The sequence below is a fragment of the Harpia harpyja genome, chromosome 8 (assembly GCF_026419915.1).
Source record: "Harpia harpyja isolate bHarHar1 chromosome 8, bHarHar1 primary haplotype, whole genome shotgun sequence".
Taxonomy (NCBI): domain Eukaryota; kingdom Metazoa; phylum Chordata; class Aves; order Accipitriformes; family Accipitridae; genus Harpia; species Harpia harpyja.
The window spans coordinates 41,976,641-41,983,412 of record NC_068947.1 but is presented as its reverse complement, the minus strand read 5'-3'; the positions used below and the strand labels follow the sequence as shown (position 1 = coordinate 41,983,412).

Here is a 6,772-nt window from a genome sequence, read left to right as displayed (position 1 = left end):
CTACGTTTCCGCAGGGCTTTTCCAACACCCGTCAGCACAATCGCCACGCAGTCACCCAAAAGCTGCTGGCCTCACACTGTCGCTTTGTCTGTATCAGCCTGCGAGCCACACAAATTCTCAGATGAATTTCACATCCATGTGGCTGGCAACGTACGCGAGGTGCAGGGCAGAGAACCGGGCAGGACGCGGAGCGTGGCGCGGACACCAGCGTTATACTTTACTAGTTCTGCCAAACAAGCGCCCGCTGTCTCTACGGAAAGCCGATGTGAATTGAAGGCTGCCGGGCTGCCGGTGCTGGGCCGGTGAGGGCCTCTCCGCCACGTTTGGGCGAGGATTACGAAGGCAGCAGGCACCACCCGGTGCTCCGCCGCATCCCCGTACAGCGCCGCCGCCTGAAACCCGCTCGCCGGGTCAGGGGGCGACCGCCGGCCTCGGCCCGTCTGCCCGGCTCCCCCGCCGGGCCGCGGGGCCGGCTTCCCGTGTTTACTCCCCGAGCGGGGGCTGTGCGGATGCACGGCTGCCTCCCTCAACTTCTCCGCTCGCCGTGTTTTGGCCTCTGAATGAAACCCGCCCAACTCGACAGAGTAAGTTACCGGGGGTTGCTGCGCGGGGGGGAGGGAGGGGGCGCCGGGGCTGGGGCCGAGCCGGGCCGTGCCCGCCGCCCGCACCCCGCCGCGGCCGTTACCCCGCGGCGCTGCCCGGGGCCGGCGTAGTTTACTCTCGCAGCCCTCCCCGGGCGGCCAATGGACAGCGGCTGCCGGCGCCGTGGCCGGCGCGGCTCCGCGCTCCCCTCGGCGCCGGGGGCTGGTGGCCGGCGGCCCCCGCTACCTGCCCCGCTCCGCCACCGCCACCGCCGGCTCCTCAAACCCTGCGAAGAGCAGCGCGACGATCTTTGTGTGAGTGTGTGCGGGGAGTGTGTGCGCCAGCGGCTCCCTCGCGGGCCGCGGGTGTAACGGCGCCGCTGAATGGCTGGCGAGCCCGTCCCTCAGCGCGCCGGCCAATGGCGGGCCGTCTTATATCCCGGGGAGTGTTGTGGCGCTGCCCGGGTTGCATGGCTCTGTGTGGAGCCGCGTTCCGCGGGCGCCGAGGCGGAGGGGCTCCGCTGCGCGCCGCGCCTCGCTCCGGCCCAGCGGCGCGCTGCCCGCCCGCCCGCCGGCCCCGCCGAGGTGAGTGCGCGCCGCCCGCCGCCCCTCGCCGGGCGACAGGGGGACGGACGGGGACGGGCAGCGGCGGGCAGGGAGAGGGGTGCCCTCGCCCCACACTTTCCCCTCCGCGCCCCGGCGGCGGGGCAGCCCCCCTGGGCCCCCCCCGCGGCGTTGGCGGCCGGGAGGGAGGCGCGGAGCTTCCCCTGCCCTGCGCGGCGGCTGCCGCGGCTCCCAGTCACTTTTCCTCCGTCTCCTCAGCCCTGCCTTCGTTTGAAAGTTTGGGCAGGGGAGGACGGGTGGGTTGGTGCCGACAGCCCTCTGCCCGGCCGGGAGGGCAGGGGTGACCGGGGGTGTTTTACCGGGGAGGGGCCGGCGAGGTGAATTGCAATACAGCGCAGTGCATTTAAAAAAAAAAAACCCAACCAAAAAAAAAAAACCCAGAAGAAGAAGGCGACAGGGGTAGGCCAGCCAGTGCCAGGCTGCGTTTGAAACCAGGCACCTCTCGCCGCCACAGAGAGAGAGAGGCAAGAGCAGCGGCGGCCGCGGCGGAGGGAGGAAGGGGAAGGAGGGCGAGGAGGAGGAGGAGGGATGGCCATCGGCCGCCGCTCGGTGTGTGCCTCCGGGGGGACTTGACAGGGAAATCGCGGCAGGCAGAAACGAAACTTCATCCCGAGGGGCGGCGAGGCGAGGCGCAGGGACGAGTGTGCAGATCGGTATCGGCTGCCGCCGGCCTGGGGGGGCTCCGCGCCGCCGCCGGGAGACGGGGGGGGGGGCCGGGATATAAAATCGGAGAGGGCGAGGGAGCCGATCCGGCGGCCGCACGGGGCGTAGGGTGGTGGGGGGGGGGGGGAGCGGGAGGAAAAACCCCGGCGCCGACCCCGACAACAACAGCGGCCGGGCTCGGCCGGAGAGTTGGGCTGTGCGTTTTCCGGTAGTCATCGGCGATGCACCCGGGGCGGCGGCGGCGGTGGGCAGCGGGGGGCGGGGGCGGGCGGCCCTGCCGGAGTTTCGCGTGGATGTGGGATTATGTTGTGTCAATAAGTTTAAGGTGGAGAGGGAGAAAGGGAGGCGGGCGGGGGCCGGGGGGGAGGCGGCGGCAGGCCTCGGCCGCGCGAAGTCCTATTTCTGAAGGTAAGTTGTGACATTGGGTGGTCGCGATGACAGAAAACTTGGCGAGGGGCGCCCCGGGGAGGGGGCGGCCGCCTCGGGGGGGGCTCTCTCCGCCGCCGGCAGCCGGATGGGTGCTCGGCTGTTATTTGCTGCTGCGAGATCGGGTCGCTGGTAAATTACAGAAAGCAGCCCTCCTCCTCCTCCTCCTCCTTCTCCTCCCCCCCCCGCCAGCCGCTTCGCTCTTCCTCCTCTCGGGTTTATTTGCAATGTATGAAACTTGCATGGCTGTGAGGAGAGCCGATCCAGTGTAGGTTTGCGAGGAGGAGGAGGACGGGGAAGGAAGGGCTGGAGGCAGGGGAAGGGAGGCAATCGCGTTAATCCCGGGCGCCGCACGGCAGCAGGTTTGCGTTAGAAATATCGGTGGCAGCCCGCCGCCGCTGAATGAGGAAGGTAAAACGAAGCGATGCGAGAGCCGCCGAGGCGACATGTACGGCGGCGGGGCGAGAGGCACCGGCAGGCGGCTGCCCGCCCCCTCCCTCCCTCTCTCCCTCCCTCCCTCCCTCCCTCTCTCCCTGCCTGCCTGCCTGCCTCCTCCCTCCCTCCCCGCCGGGGCGGGGAAGGACCGTGCCCGGGTCTCCCCCGCTCGCCGCCAGCCGAGCCGGGGGGCCGCGGGGCTTTAACCGTGTTCGGGGCGGATTCGCCACTTTTTCCGGGGGAGGCCCGCGGTTAAAAGTTTTTTTCCGGAGGTGAGTGTGTGCGGGGAGGCCGGGGCGCCGCCAGGCCGGCGGTGGTCACTCGGGCCTGGGGCGCCGAAACCATTGCCCGTCCTGCTGGTGACACGTCCAAGTCCCGCAGCCCGGTGGGGCGGCGGAGGGGCCCGGCCCGGCCGCCGGGGCAGAGACGGGGTGCCGGTCTCCATGTGGCTCTCCCGGCGGCGGCGGCGGCGGCGGCGGCGGCACCTCCTCCCCGGTGGCAGCGGCGGCGGCAGCAGCGGGATCATCGCCCGGGCCCGCGGGGAGGAGGAGGGGAGCAGCAGGGAGGTGTTTGCTGCCAGCCTGCCTCGCCAGATCCCGCCGGGGAGGGCAGCTGGGAGGAACGGGGAGCCCCCCGCGCCCCCTCCCCGCGCCGCCGCCCCTTCCCTGCCCGCCCGCCCGCCCCCAAAGGTGTTGTGCAGACTTTTCCCCCGGGAGGGTGAGATTTATGCGCTGCATTATTGCTCCTCTCCTCCCCCCTCAAAGCAAGATGGACTCTCTCTTCTCTCTCTCTCTCACTCACTCACACTCTCTCTCGCTCTCTCTCTCTTTCTCTCTCCCCCTCTCCCTGTGTCTTGTCAGCCTTCAAGATCGACATTTTGTAACTAAGATGCAAACTTGATGGTGACCGGGGGCGGGGGGGGCGCGCGGGGGGGGGGGGGGGGGAGACGGGAAAACCCTGGGTCACGGCGGTCTTTCTCCATATTTAATACCTTTTCTTTCCACCCCACCCCGGAGCCCGGATTCCGGTGGCCCTACACTTTGCACGGGCGGGGGCGGGCGGCGGCTGCGAACGCCGCTCCCCCCGCGGCGGCCGGGGGTCTCGCCGCTCTCCCCGCGGGCCGCGGCGGTGGAGGGGCTGGCTGGGCGGTCGCCGGACTCGGGCCGGCTCGGCTGGGCTCCGCCGGGGGGGAGCGGGCATTACCTGAAACTGTGTTACGGTGTTGCAGCCTTCCGTCCGTCCCTCTGTCTGTCTGTCTTGTCTCCCCGGGTGGATCTCGTACCTGCAGCCTGGCGGCTTATTCTTGGTGTTAATTTTGCGTTGTTTGGCTTGTCCACGCGCGGGGATTGATCGCTCACTTGTGTAAGTTCCCGTGGGTTATTGTTACGTATGCCTCCTTGCAGATGGGGGTCAACTTTCTGCCTTTTATTTTGATAATGCGTGCGTGTTTCTCTGTGTGTGCGTGTAAATAATTACGTGATGCATCCCTGCATGTACGTATGTGTGTCTGTGTGCGCGCATAAACATGCATCCGTGTGTACGAGGGACACAGAGGAAAAATAACCCACCCTGCTGATGCACACTCAGATGATTTGCTCTGTTTGCCCAATCCTAATGCCCTTTAAAGACACGGTGCATCTTTTGTTTCCTGCGACTGTCATCTTGTTTTAATGACAACTTATCTGGGGTGGGGGTGAGGAGGAAGCAAGTTTCAAGTTTTGGGATCTCTCCTCTTGTTGGCGTTGTGGTGAGTTGCAATATTGTAAAATCATGGTGTGCTGATGATATGCCTTTATTTGATACTTTATAGGTCACTATCACATGACAAAGGCTTTGAGACAGCTTCATCTTCGTCTGTCTGTAATTTCCATTTGCCTTCCTGGGTAAGTATGTAAACTGTACACACGGAAAAAGAATTCGGTTTTCATTGATAAGGTAGAGGTCCTCACGCTGCCACTTTTTACATGGAAGATGCTTATTCAGGTTTTAGTGCCTCAGAAAACATGTCTTCTCCAGGTGCTCATAGCAACTGCTAGATTACAAAGTTTGTATGTAGGGGTGGGTCTGAATAACCTGAGAATTAAAAGACTGTGCATATTCAGATCTCTCTTCACTTCTTTTCTTTTTTCTCGTTTTCTTAAACCTTGTTTTTGTAAAGGTAACCAGCCGATTGACTTCGGGCAAAAGTTTTAACCCAAAGTAGCATTAGAATATGCAAAGTGCAGCACACAGGTCGAAAACTTAATGGGAATGTGAAGTCCTTTTAAAATTCAGTGGTAGGAAGAATATGAAAATATAAACAGAATAGGTAATTAGAAATCTCTGGAGGTCAAGAATCAGTGAGAAGTTTAGCAGAACTGTAATACTACTGCAACACGAGTTGTTTCGGTTTTAACACATAAACGGAGAGCTAATTAGAATTCCATCCATGCTCTTTCTGTGTTTTTTCTTTTGGCATTGATTAATGCAGGTACCTATCAATTTGAAAGATGAATCTTAGTGACTAATTTACTAGTATTCCTAAGCTTTCAGGTACACAAACTTTTTTTTTTTTTTTTTTTTTTTAACCTGTGTGCTGGGAAAAGTTTTGACACCTTTTGAAGGGTTTGACATCTTTTAAGCTGAAGTGGTAGTTTAAAGAAGAGGGTCTAAATTTGTGGGGTCATGTTTGTAGATGACATAAAATGACTGGCACTTGGAGCGCTTCTCATACAGTCACCCATGGTGGCACTGAACTGCATTTGGCCCAAAATGGGGAAGTGGGAGGTAATATTTGTTTCATGGTACTATTGTGTACATAATTAAAAACAAGACAAGACATGTATTTGGGGTAAGCTTAGTACTCTTAAATGCGAATGATTAATAACATACTCTTGACCTTTTCCAGGCAGTGTATAGCAGACATAGGATAAGTGATGGTCCCAAACAGGCTGGCTTGAAGGGGGCTGTTGGGAGCAGCTGTTCTGGTGTGATATTATGACCACAAAGCTAGTCTTGAGGCTGGGATCACCACTGTGGGGAGATAGTTCGAAGGGAGGATTCTGCCTGTTTTCCAGTTCCTGTAGAATGACACCCAAATTTCAGTTTTCGGATTTTGTGGGCAGTGAGGTTGGTATGTGTAGGTCTGAGAGTATATACGCCAAATTAAGTTACTGAAATTCTTTGACAGACTGGTTGCATAGGATAATATTGCTTTCAGTTTTATAGCATTACTGACAAGGATCGTGTTCTATGTAGAGTAATTGGTGCAAAAATTTTTACAAAGTAAAAACGTATTGGGAAATTAAAAAACTGGCAGATAGGCTTCAAACTGTTGTTCAGAGCCAAATACAAATGTACTGGTTTCTGAACTTAATTTTCTGTGTTTTCAGGTAAGAGTCAGTTTAGAGTGCTGTAAGTGTCAAGGACTTTTTCTTTATTTGGAGTAATAGTAAAGGGTACTGAACAAGAATAGCTCAGGGACCTTGCTTCAGGTAGTATCTTCAGTCATTATCTGGTTTTGATTTTATGTGGTGAAGTCTTTTGGATGCATGGAATTTTGATCCTAGAAATGAAGTGGTGATCATAATCTGCCCACTGCTTTAAGAGGAATGGACCTCAGTTTTGTGCATAGTGCTAAATGTAGGTCTTACCTGATGTTGAACTGGTGTGAACAAATTACAAAGAAAAGAAGGGCAGGGTATCTTTTTGAAGAAAAAGGCATAATAGAAGCTTTAGAGAAAGCAGAGAAATACATTTCCTCTTAGCTTAAAAAAAGGTAATAAAAATAATGTGCCTAGTTAAGGGGAGAATAGAGATTTTGTTAGATTTGTCCATGACCAGAAACTTCCATTTACTTTAGAGAGCTTTTATTTTGGTAAAAGCAAAGATTTCTTTTATTATACAGTGCTCAGTAAAGTAACTGTTCGTGAATTGAGTTTAGTAATTCAGTCTTGACATACAGGAGAGACACCTGGGTTCTGGTCTTGGTTAACAAGCGCAGGGTGGAGTGCTTGTGTGTCACAAGCTATAAGGGGGTGAGCCGCTTAGCGAGGGGCCTTGTG

At 57.7% G+C, this 6,772-nt stretch overlaps 1 protein-coding gene across 1 annotated transcript in view; it reads left to right on the top strand.

Annotated features, from left to right (window-relative positions):
• The first annotated feature begins 1,035 nt into the window (after positions 1-1,035).
• BBX (BBX high mobility group box domain containing) overlaps positions 1,036-6,772 on the top strand; it is a 142,318-nt gene continuing 136,581 nt past the window's right edge. The window contains 2 exon segments of the mRNA XM_052793782.1: positions 1,036-1,166; positions 4,540-4,612. The gene's annotated coding sequence lies outside the window, so the exon portion shown is untranslated.